The sequence below is a fragment of the Bos taurus genome, chromosome 1 (assembly GCF_002263795.3).
Source record: "Bos taurus isolate L1 Dominette 01449 registration number 42190680 breed Hereford chromosome 1, ARS-UCD2.0, whole genome shotgun sequence".
Classification (NCBI taxonomy): Eukaryota; Metazoa; Chordata; class Mammalia; order Artiodactyla; family Bovidae; genus Bos; species Bos taurus.
The window spans coordinates 1,480,157-1,493,829 of NC_037328.1; positions in this window are offsets into that span (position 1 = coordinate 1,480,157).

The window sequence follows — 13,673 nt, forward strand, 5'->3', positions numbered from 1 at the left end:
TCACACATACATAGCCTCCAGCACAGTCAACACCCCCCACCAGAGTCGTACTTTTGTTATAACTGATAAACCTGCATTAACACATCATCACCCAAAGTCCAGAGTTGTATTCGAGCCTTCTATGGGATTGGACAAATGTGTAATGCCACGTTTTCACTGTTACAGTATCATGCAGAGTATTTTCACTTCTCTAAAAAGCCTCGTGCTCTGCCTATTCATCCTTTCTTCCTTTCTAACCCGTGGCAATCATTGAATTTTTTTTTTTACTGTCTCCATAATTTTACCTTTTCCAGAATGTCACATAATTGAAATAATACAGTGTGTAGCCTCTTTAACAGAGAAGGCAATGGCACCCCACTGCAGTACTCTTGCCTGGAAAATCCCATGGACAGAGGAGCCTGGTAGGCTGCAGTCTATGGGATCGCACAGAGTCGGACACGACTGAAGTGACTTGGCAGCAGCAGCAGCAGCCTCTTTAAACACAATACCAAAGGCACAGTCTATGAAAGAAAGAACAACTCAGTTGTGAAATAGGCCCAAGACCTTAACAGACACCCTATCAAAGAAGATATACACATGGCAAATAAGCATGAACATACGCTCTACATCATGGGTTACAGGAAAATGCAAATTAAAATGATGGGAAAATATTACAACACACAGATTAGAACGGTCAAAATCCAGAACGCTGAGAGCGTCAGATGTTGGTGAGGATATGAAGCAATAGGAAATGTAGGAATTCAAAATCATACCAATCATACAGCCAGCATGGAAGACAGTATGGTGATTTCTTATAAAACTAAACATATTTTTAACATACAATCCGTCGTATTTCTTGGTGTTTACCCAAAGGAGTTAAAAGCTTATATCCACACACAAACCTGCACATGAATGTTTATAGCAGCTTTATTCATAACTGCCAAAACTTGGAGCAACCAAGATGTCCCAGAGCAAGAGAATGAATGAAGACACTGCGAAGTAAAATGGAGCCGCTTTTATAAAAGGGTTTTTAAATGAAGCTGAGAGAACATTAAGATCATACATACTCATCCTCCCCAGGTGGAGCCATGAACTTTTGAACTGGGCCAAAACACAATTATTCCAAGGACTCTGCAAAAACACCTGCAACTTATCACATTAATGAACTTTTTCTTCCCTCTAGCAATCAATCATGTCTAGCCAAGACTTACTTCTGCCTCCAACTCCAGATAAAATTCTTTGTAATGCAAACTTCTCTTCTTTACCTTTAAAAGCCCCTGACTTTTACTCACTAGTGGGACTCTGTTTGGATTGCTAACTGAACTTGTGTGTCTTGAATTGGAATTCTTCAATCCCCAATAAACACTTTTTGTTTGATTATTGCCTCCTAAGTTTATTTAGGTTGACAAAACTATGGTACATCCAAACAATTGGATATTATTCAGCAATAAAACATACATGGACTGTGAAGCCACGAAAAGACATGGAGGAAATATAAATGCTATTAGTAAGTCTAAGACGTCCATCTGAAAAGATGTACATTTTTAAACATTTTTAAAAGGTAGGATTTTTGTAACCATTTATGTTTAAGGGGTTTTGTAACCATTTATGATGGTGACTACAGCCATGAAATTAAACAAACGCTTACTCCTTGGAAGAAAGGTTATGACCAACCTAGATAGCATATTCAAAAGCAGAGACATTACTTTACCAACAAAGGTCCGTCTAGTCAAGGCTATGGCTTTTCCAGTGGTCATGTATGGATGTGAGAGTGGGACTGTGAAGAAAGCTGAGCACCAAAAAATTGATGCTTTTGAACTGTGGTGTTGGAGAAGACTCTTGAGAGTCCCTTGGACTGCAAGGAGATCCAACCAGTCCATTCTGAAGGAGATCAGCCCTGGGATTTCTTTGGAAAGAATAATGCTAAAGCTGAAACTCCAGTACTTTGGTCACCTCAAGCAAAGAGCTAACTCATTGGAAAAGACTCGGATGCTGGGAGGGATTGGGGGCAGGAGGAAAAGGGGACGAGAGAGGATGAGATGGCTGGATGGTATCACCGACTCGATGGATGTGAGTCTGAATGAACTCCGGGAGTTGGTGATGGACAGGGAGGCCTGGCGTGCTGCGATTCATGGGGTCGCAAAGAGTCGGACACGACTGAGTGACTGAAATGAACTGAACAGAACTGATGATTGAAGGGAGAAATATCAATAACATCGGATATACAGATGACCCCATCCTTAGGGCAGGAAGCAAAAAGAAATTAAAGAGCCTCTTGATGAAGGTGAAAGAGGAGAGTGAAAAAGCTGGCTTAAAATTCAACATGCAAAAAACGAAGATCATGACATATGGTCCCATAACTTCATGGCAAATAGATGGGGAAACAGTGGAAACAGTGGCAGACTTTATTTTCTTGGGCTCCAAAATCACTTTGGACAGTGACCACAGCTATGAAATTAAAAGACGCTCCTGTGAAGAAAAGGCATGACAGATCTAGACCACGTATTAAAAAGCAGAGACATCACTTTGCTGACAAAGGTCCGTCCAGTCAAAGCTATGGTTTTTCCAGTAGTCATGTACGGATGTGAGAGCTGGACAATAAAAATCACTGAGCGCCAAAAGATTGATGCCTTTGAACTGGTGTTGGAGAAGACTCTTGAGAGTCCCTTGGACTGCAAGGAGATCAAACTAGTCAATCATAAAGGAAATCAGTCCTGAATATTCACTGAAAGGACTGAGGCTGAAGCTGAAGCTCCAATACTTTGGCCGCCTGATGCAAAGAGCCAACTCATTGGAAATGACCCCGATGATAGGAAAGATTGAAGCAGGAGAAGGGGATGATAGAGGATAAGATGGTTAGATGGCATCACCAACTCTATGTACATGACTTTGAGCAAACTCTGGTAGTTGGTGATGGGCAGGGAGGCCTGGCGTGCTGCAGTTCATGGGATCACAAAGAGTTGGACATGACAGAGTGACTGGACAACAAATGTTTAACACAGAATTTTTTCTTAATTAAAATAACATTAATTGCTTCCACTTTTCTCTGATTAATGTTGAACTGACTCTTAAATTTAACATAGTTCAGTTCAGTTGCTCAGTCATGTCCGACTCTTTGCGACCTCATGAATTGCAGCATGCCAGGCCTCCCTGTCCATCACCAACTCCTTCGAGTCGGTGATGCCATCCAGCCATCTCATCCTCTATCGTCCCCTTCTCCTCCTGCCCCCAATCCCTCCGAGCATCAGAGTCTTTTCCAATGAGTCAACTCTTTGCATGAGGTGGCCAAAGTATTGGAGTTTCAGCTTCAGCATCAGTCCTTCCAATGAACACCCAGGACTCTCACATCCTTTAGGATGAACTGGTTGGATCTCCTTGCAGTCCAAGGGACTCTCAAGAGTCTTCTCCAACACCACAGTTCAAAAGCATCAATTCTTCAGTGCTCAGCTTTCTTCACAATCCAACTCTCTCATCCATACATGATCACTGGAAAAACCATAGCCTTGACTAGATGGACCTTTGTTGGCAAAGTAATGTCTCTGCTTTTGAATATGCTATCTAGGTTGGTCATAACTTTCCTTCCAAGGAGTAAGCGTCTTTTAATTTCATGGCTGCAATCACCATCTGCAGTGATTTTGGAGCCCAAAAAAATAAAGTCTGACACTGTTTCCACTGTTTCCCCATCTATTTCCCATGAAGTGATGGGACCGGATGCCATGATCTTCGTTTTCTGAATGTTGAGTTTCAAGCCAACTTTTTCACTCTCCTCTTTCACTTTCATCAAGAGGCTCTTTAGTTCCTCTTCACTTTCTGCTATAAGGGTGGTGTCATCTGCATATCTGAGGTTATTGGTATTTCTCCCAGCCATCTTGATTCCAGCTTGTGCTTCTTCCAGCCCAATATTTCTCATGATGTACTCTGCATAGAAGTTAAATAAGCAGTGTGACAAGATACAGCCTTGACGTACTCCTTTTCCTATTTGGAACCAGTCTGTTGTTCCATGTCCAGTTCTAACTGTTGCTTCCTGACCTGCATATAGGTTTCTCAAGAGGTAGGTCAGGTGGTCTGGGACTCCCATCTCTTTCAGAATTTTCCACAGTTTATTGTTATCCACACAGTCAAAAGCTTTGACATAGTCAATAAAGCAGAAATAGATGTTTTTCTGGAACTCTCTTGCTTTTTCAATGATCCAGCAGATATTGGCAATTTAGTCTCTGGTTCCTCTGCCTTCTCTAAAACCAGCTTGAACACCTGGAAGTTCACGGTTCACGTATTGCTGAAGCCTGGCTTGGAGAATTTTGAGCATTACTTTACTAGTGTGTGAGATGAGTGCAATTGTGCAGTAGTTTGAGCATTCTTTGGCATTGCTTTTCTTTGGGATTGGAATGAAAACTGACGTTTTCTAGTCCTGTGGCCACTGCTGAGTTTTCCAAATTTGCTTGCATATTGAGTGCAGCACTTGCACAGCATCATCTTTGAGGATTTGAAATAGCTCAACTGGAATTCCATCACCTCCACTAGCTTTGTTCGTAGTGATGCTTTCGAAGGACCACTTGATTTCACATTCCAGGATGTCTGGCTCTAGGTGGGTGACCACACCATCGTGATTATCTGGGTCGTGAAGATCTTTTTTGTACAGTTCTTCTGTGTATTCTTACCACCTCTTCTTAATAACTTCTGCTTCTGTTCAGTTCAGTTCAGTTCAGTTGCTCAGTCGTGTCTGACTCTTTGCGACCCCATGAATCACAGCACGCCAGGCCTCCCTGTCCATCACCAACTCCCGGAGTTCACGCAAATTCACATCCCTCGAGTCAGTGATGCCATCCAGCCATCTCATCCTCTATTGTCCCCTTCTCCTCCTGCCCCCAATCCCTCCCAGCATCAGAGTCTTTTCCAATGAGTCAGCTTTTCGCATGAGGTGGCCAAAGTACTGGAGTTTCAGCTTCAGCATCAGTCCTTCCAAAGAAATCCTAGGGCTGATCTCCTTCAGAATGGACTGGTTGGATCTCCTTGCAGTCCAAGGGACTCTCAAGAGTCTTCTCCAACACCACAGTTCAAAAGCATCAATTCTTCGGCGCTCAGCCTTCTTCACAGTCCAACTTTCACATCCATACATGACTACTGGAAAAACCATAGCCTTGACTAGATGGACCTTTGTTGGCAAAGTAATGTCTCTGCTTTTGAATATGCTATCTAGGTTGGTCATAACTTTCCTTCCAAGGAGTAAGCATCTTTTAATTTCACAGCTGCAGTCACCATCTGCAGTGATTTTGGAGCCCAAAAAATAAAATCTGACACTGTTTCCACTGTTTCCCCATCTATTTCCCATGAAGTGATGGGACCGGATGCCATGATCTTCGTTTTCTGAATGTTGAGCTTTAAGCCAACTTTTTCACTCTCCACTTTCACTTTCCTCAAGAGGCTCTTTAGTTCCTCTTCACTTTCTGCCTTAAGGGTGGTGTCATCTGCATATCTGAGGTTATTGATATTTCTCCCAGCCATCTTGATTCCAGCTTGTGCTTCTTCCAGCCCAGTGTTTTTCATGATGTACTCTGCATAGAAGTTAAATAAGCAGGGTGACAATATACAACCTTGACATACTCCTTTTCCTGTTTGGAACCAGTCTGTTGTTCCATGTCCAGTTCTAACTGTTGCTTCCTGACCTGCATACAGATTTCTCAAGAGGCAGATCAGGTGGTCTGGTATTCCCATCTCTTTTAGAATTTTCCACAGTTTATTGTGATCTACATAGTCAAAGGCTTTGGCATAGTCAATAAAGCAGAAATAGGTGTTTTTCTGGAACTCTCTTGCTTTTTTCATGATCCAGCGGATGTTCTCCTAAATAATCAACCCTATTTATAAACTTATAATTTAATTTCCTGAAACATTTTAAGTGCATTTAAAATTAAAATGTATCTGTCTCTCTAAAACACTTCAAACATCTGCCATGACAAATGTATAAAACTGACAAGTGAAATCTTTCTACGTCTTTAAGCAATTACTGAAATTTAATAATTTAATCTACTGAGTGAAGTTTCTTAAGACTCAAGGTGGATGACTGCCAAATATTTTCTGTTGTTAATTCTCCCATTTCTTCCTTTAGCTAAAATCCCTGGGTTTCAGCTGGATACATGTCCACCCAACCGTAGGGTGCGTTTTGCAGCTAGTGTGACCATGTGACCAATGAGACACGAGCAGATATGATGTGTGCTCCTTTAACATCTTGCCCTGGACTCACTTCTTTCCCACTTCCCTTGGATGTCGTGGTGTGCCAACATTATCCAGGTTGATAAAGATAACCCCTCAGGCCATGGCAGCGCCAAAGTACAGAAGGACCCAATTTCCTAGAGACCTCACATAGCAAAGTTGCTTAGTCCACTGCTCTGGACCACACACCACCTGACAGTTACAGGAGCATGAAGTAAACTTCTATCATCTTTTAGCTATTGTACTTTAGGGAGCCCCTTCCCTGCTAGCCTAGCTTATTCACAGATGAATGGCTTCCCTGATAGCTCAGTTGGTAAACAATCTGCTTGCAGTGCAGGAGACCCCGCTTTGATTCCTGGGTCGGGAAGATCCGCTGAGGAAGGGATAGGCTACCTACTCCAGTATTCTGGCCTGGAGAATTCCATGGAGTCGCAAAGAGTTGGACACAACTGAATGACTTTCACATACACAAATGAACGAATTGTTCTAAAACATTTATGTCATACAGTATTACAGTCACAGTCATAATCCAGTATTGTAAACATCATTACATTCTTTAAAAAACACTAACCTGTGAAGATAGGTTGATACACAATTTCTCCAATTACAAAGGAGAAGGGTGTTCTATAAGACAATGTAATTCTTTTGAAAGTAAAGTGGTAAAACAGTAAGAAAACTAAGGTATTACTAATTTGATGTTCGCTATCACTCATCCTATGTCCACGTAAGGAGAGGCTATTCACTTCTATATTAGTCTTGTCCGTGATGTTCTACATGATGAACACTTAGGCCATGATGATGGCATGAAAGTGTTCCACACAGTTTTTGATGCACAGTTATTAGATTTTCATACAAAGACACTCACATACACACAAAAGATATGTTCATGAACTGTATGGCTTGATGACTGTTTACTGTACATTAAGTGGAAGTGAATCATCATAAAGGTCTTTGTCCTTGTTGTCTTCATGTTCAAGAGGCCAAGAAGAAGAGGAGGAAGAGGCAGCAGAGGCAGAAGAGGTGGAGAAGTGGGGAGGGGAGCAAGGAAGTGCAGACACACACAGTGTCATTTTCTGGAAATGCATCCTGAGTTCAGTCTGACTTCTTTGTTTTTTCATTTCTCTAAAAGTGTTTCTACCTGGTTCCGATCATTCTCCCAGTTTTTTCAGTTTTGTCCATATCATAAGAGGATACACATTGTAAAAGAAGTCAAAAGCAGTCTTCAATAATCAGAACTCTTTTATTCTTCTACCAGATTGTCTGACGTCAACTTGTTTTCTGGCACTGTCTTTTCTGTCTTCTTCTTCATCATTTGACACTCATCTCCATCAAGTCATCTTCTGTTCATTCCTCTGGTGTGGTGCCTATTAGCACTTGAATTCCTCCAAGACCCATATCTTGGAACCCTTTATCCCAACTTTTTTTTTTTTTAATTTTCCCATATCCACAATCTCTTTCATGATTTCCTTGATTGGCTCTGTCATAAGTCTTGTGAAGTCATGCACAACGTCTGGACAGAGTTTTCTCCAGCAGGAATTCATTGTTTCAGGCTTGACGGCTATCGCAGCTTTCACTACAAAAATGATGCCATCTTCAATGATGTAATCCTTCCAGATGATCATGATGATCTTTCTCCTGGGGGTCTCTTCTATAGCACTGACAATCCCTTCCATAGAGTACTGGATATAATGATACTTCAAGGTTCTTACGATCTAGAGGCTGAATTAGAAAGGTGACCAATAGACCAATTCAGCACCTGCATGGTGAGTTCATGGGGTTCTGGGTGGCCAGGAGCACTGTCCAATTAACAAAAGAATTTTAAAAGGCAGTCCCTTACCGGCAAGGTAACTTCCTAACTTTAGGGACAACACATTGGTGGAACCAATTCCAGAAAAAAAGCGTGGTTGTTCAAGTTTTTTTGTACAACCAGCAGTCCTGATCAGAAATCCAACTGCATTTGCACAAAACACTAGAGTTGGTTAGTCTATCACTTCCTACCTTAAATCATGGTGCTCACTTCTCTTCTTTACTAATAAATGTTCTTTGTGGCATTTTATCCCAGAATAGGGCACTTTCATCTGCATTTAAGACCTTCTCAGGCACATTTCTTTCTCCTCAATGATGTCTGGGAAGTCATCTGCCTCTTGGTCAGCAGAAGTTGCTTCTCCTGTTATCTTGACCTTTTTTACGCAAAGTCTCTTTCTAAAATGATCAAACCATCCTTTGCTGGCATTAAATCCTCCTGTGTTAGATCTTTCACCTTTCTTTTGCTTTAAGGTGTCATACAATGACTATGCCTTTCTCAAACTATGTTAGAGTCCATAGGAATGCTAATCCTGCATTCCCACAACAGCTGCATTTTCAATACCAGATAAAAAGATACTTCATAAACCTCAAGGTTTTCACACACACTGATGTAGCTTTTTTTTTTTTTTTAACCAGAGTCCTTACATTGCATTCATTTGTCTTGAAATGGTGGGCCACTGCCATCTCCATGGCACATGTCAAGCAAGTCAACCTTTTCTTGTAATGTCATGGCTTTCCTCTGCTTCTTGGGAGCACTTCCAACATCACCAGTGGCACTTTGTATGGGTCCCAGTGTGTTATTCAAGGTTTACAGTATTGCACTAAACCCAATGAAAAGTGAGCCAGAACCATGGTCACTTTTTACTTTGAAACACAATATATTTGAGAGAGGAACTGCTCACTTGGAAATGATAGGCATCACATGGTGTTTTAACCAGATATCACAGCTCTTGAGCTCACATACAACAGAAAGTGGCTATGAAATTGTTACAGTAGCACAGTATATACCACAGTTTATTTTATGAAGTTATGATTTATTACTGTATCTTTACATTTGTTTATATTTCTCTTAGCAGCAAATGGTACCATGTGTGGTCTGTAAGTGTTGGTGTACATGCTTTGATAAAATTTAACTCTTTATAATAGATTTTTGCATATTTTACTGTACAAGAAAAATCTTCACTATCCAGATAATCACGATGGTATGATCACTCACCTAGAGCCAGACATTCTGGAATGTGAAGTCAAGTGGGCCTTAGGAAGCATCACTACAAACAAAGCTAGTGGAGGTGATGGAATTCCAGTGGAGCTATTTCCAATCCTCAAAGATGATGCTGTGAAAGTGCTGCACTCAATATGCCAGCAAATATGGAAAACTCAGCAGTGGCCACAGGACTAGAAAAGGTCAGTTTTCATTCCAATCCCAAAGAAAGGCAATGCCAAAGAATACTCAAAGTACCGCACAATTGCACTCATCTCACACACTAGTAAAGTAATGCTCAAAATTCTCCAAGACAGGCTTCAGCAATACGTGAACCGTGAACTTCCAGATGTTCAAGCTGGTTTTAGAAAAGGCAGAGGAACCAGAGATCAAATTGCCAACATCTGCTGTATCACTGAAAAAGCAAGAGAGTTCCAGAAAAACATCTATTTCTGCTTTATTGACTATGCCAAAGCCTTTGACTGTGTGGATCACAATAAACTGTGGAAAATTCTGAAAGAGATGGGAATCCCAGACCACCTGACCTGCCTCTTGAGAAATTTGTATGCAGGTCAGGAAGCAACAGTTAGAACTGGACATGGAACAACAGACTGGTTCCAAATAGGAAAAGGAGTACGTCCAGGCTATATATTGTCACAGTGCTTACTTAACTTCTATGCACAAGCTGGAATCAAGATTGCTGGGAGAAATATCAATAACCTCAGATATGCAGATGACACCACCCTTATAGCAGAAAGTGAAGAAGAACTAAAGAGCCTCTTGATGGAAGTGAAGAGGAGAGTGAAAAAGTTGGCTTAAAGCTCAACATTCAGAAAACGAAGATCATGGCATCCGGTCCCATCACTTCATGGGAAATAGATGGGGAAACAGTGGAGACAGTGTCAGACTTTATTTTTCTGGGCTCCAAAATCACTGCAGATGGTGACTGCAGCCATGAAATTAAAAGACGCTTACTCCTTGGAAGGAAAGTTATGACCAACCTAGATAGCATATTCAAAAGCAGAGTCATTACTTTGCCAACAAAGGTCCATCTAGTCAAGGCTATGGTTTTTCCAGTGGTCATGTATGGATGAGAGAGTTGGATTGTGAAGAAAGCTGAGCACCGAAGAATTGATGATTTTGAACTGTGGTGTTGGAGAAGACTCTTGAAAGTCCCTTAGACTGCAAGGAGATCCAACCAGTCCATTCTGAAGGAGATCAGCCCTGGGATTTCTTTGGAAGGAATGATGCTGAAGCTGAAACTCCAGTACTTTGGCCACCTCATGTGAAGAGTTGACTCATTGGAAAAGACTCTGATGCTCGGAGGAATTGGGGGCAGGAGGAGAAGAGGACAACAGAGGATGAGATGGCTGGATGGCATCACCGACTTGATGGACGTGAGTCTGAGTGAACTCCGGGAGTTGGTGATAGACAGGGAGGCCTGGCATGCTGCGATTCATGGGGTCACAAAGAGTTGGACACAACTGAGCGACTGAACTGAACTGAACTGATGGTAATAAATGATCAAATGGACTAGCATCTATGTGTATTTTGTACATTCATGACTTACCTTTTCCTTTCTGTCTTTTTTTTTCTTTGGGCTATGCAATTTACAGAAAAATTATGTAAAATTTTCAAATTGTTGCAAATATCAAGAAAAAATCTTCCAATGTATTTATTGAAAAAAATCCACATATAAGTGAATCTGTGCAGTTTGAATCCGTGTTGTTCAAAGGTCAACACTATTTCAAAGGATCTAAGATATCTTCAATTATAAGATGCAACATTATTTTAATATCATTCAGTTCAGTTCAGTCACTCAGTTATGTCCGACTCTTTGTGACCCCATGGACTGCAGCATGCCTGGCTTCCCTGTCCATCACCAACTCCCGGAGTTTAGTATCCTAGAGCTCTTAATATCATTAAGAAAGAAGAAATAGCACCATTTATAATTATATGATATCATTGACTGTAGAATACACTCCAATTTCCAAGATGCTAAAATGGATAAAATACAGCAGTACTCTGGTCTTGATTAGTTCATTTTCTATTCTGATCTCCACATTTTCCAGAGGTTACAAAATCACTAACCCAACAACCAAGAAGAGGATATTTGCTATCTCAGGCCAACTGAGTCTAGTTGTGAAAAATTCAGGACCTTGAAGTAGTTACAGATTCAAGTTTTTGGTAGAGATGTGAAGACTGGTAGTGGACGTGGGAGCACGGTAATTCTAAAATGATTCTTCCTGAGCAGTTGTGAAAACTAGGGTTGAGACATTAGAGTTGGAATCTATCTGCTGGGTCAAAAGGAATTTCCTTGCCTACACCTTTCACCTACAATTTTGTTTTCATTAACACTATATCATATGTTCTCTGGGTGGCTTTCAAGTTTCTCCTTTATACTCTTTTAATTGAAGTCTCTTTCAACTTTTTGTCCCCTGATATGAGTAGACATACCCTATAAATATATGCAGATTCACACCCACATACAGACAGCAGATTGCAGCTCATCACTTATCTGTAAGATGAGAGTTAATTAAATGCTGACATTCTTTTTATGTTTTTGCCTGTCTCATTGACCATCATTTTGTAATTATTACAACAAAGAAGCAAAACCCAGGAATGTACTAAGGATTCCAGAGTATATCCTAGAATCCAGAAACAGAAGGTGAAGCTGAGGCTACTAGAACTAGGTGAGACTAAAGAACTAGATGTGACAGTCTTGGTGTTTCTGGGACTCCATGTATCCTCCCTGCTCCAGAAGTATCTGATGCTGTCTCCCCCTTCCCCCACCCCATCTTGTCTCTCTGCTTTTCCACCCAGCCCTAACTCCCACTGTGGAAGGTGGCTGTCCCATAGCCCGACTTCGCTGAGGACACATGTGCTGAGTTCAAGTGACTGTTGATATTGACCATCATCTTTGGTCTGAAGAAGGAAACTCACTTGAGATCCACCTTGGGAGATACCTCCACCTTGAATCCAAGGGAGTGTGGCCATGAAGTTCAAATACTTGATGCTCAGAAAAGAGCTGTTCTCGGCGGTTTGGGGATAGTAGAACTTGCCGGTAAAGGGTATGGTGTCAAAGCTAGACTTTCTGGATCCAAACTCATGGTCCCACTGTGTGACCTTGGCCAAGTGGGCAGATTTTCTGGGTCTCAGTTTCCCCATCTATAACACAATCAGGCCCAAGGCAAAGGACGGTGGTGAGGATTATATGGTAGCACGTGGAAAGCGTGGAAAACCTGCCTGCCATGTAGGAAGTGTTTCATAGCTGTTTGCTGTGTATTCTGATCAAAGAGACAGACAAGAAAACAGATGGATATTGCATGAATTTACTCCCCATCACAGGCACTAGAATTATTGCATTCACTAATTAACCTATCTACCTACATATCAATCTAAATCAGATTCTCTGGTTTGGCTCCCACCACCAGGCCTGACGAGGGACTCTATCTCAGTCATGACTTGCCCCTGGGATGTTCATTCTCTGTATAGAGCAAAGGGATGCCTCCAAAGGCAGCAAAGCCCCAGGCCAAGCACTAGTGTGGAGTTCACATGGACTCACCATGGAGTGGTCAGTTTACATGCTGGGGGGCTGGACCCAATGACAACCAAAACCACACACCTTTCTGCCTCCTGAAGAAAAACATAAAAGGTAAAATCAGCAAGGCTTATTGATTGAGTGGACATGGAGGGTGAGGCAGAAGAAGGTGTCAACAGGGACTTCTGGGCTCTGATTCTCTCATTGGATGGATACTGGTGACATTTAGGGAGATGACATGAAAGGGAAATCACAATTTCTATTTAAGGCAAAAAACAGGAAGTTTGGTAGTGTACAGAATCAGGCTGCCTGGGTTCCAATCCAGTTCTGTGCCCACTAACTGCACATCCAGGCAAGCCCCTTGGCCCCTTTCTCAGGTTTCTTCTCTGACAGTGAGGAAGGTACTGTTGTGAAGATGAAATCTGTGTCCATATGCGAAGCCTCTGAGACAGTGCCTGGCTCCGTCAGCATCAGCCTACAGAACATAACGGGTTTGTGGTGCCTCTGGGACGTCAGACGGATGCGGGCTGCTGGTCCTGGCTCCTGCAGGACGCCCAACACACAGAGGGCATCCAGTAAGTATCTGTCGACAGCACAAGGCAGCGTTTCTCGCATTTTGTCCAGGGGAAGGCTGTGGGTGTCAACCTGTGAGTCCGGGGATGGGAGGTACCCAAGCCTTTAGCTCAGTGAAGCTCCCGGGAACAGAGACTAGAGGAAGAAGAGCATCAAACTTGAGGCTATGGGTTCCATTTGGGACACAGATCACGGCCATTTCTGCCCCCAGGCCCCCTCCCCCTAAGGAGTCCCATGACACGCTCAGTCGTATCCGACTCTTTGCGACCCCGTGGACTATACTGTCCATGGAATTCTCCAGGCCAGAATACCGGAGTGGGTAGCCTTTCCTGTCTCCAGGGGATCTTCCCAACCCAGGGATCGAAT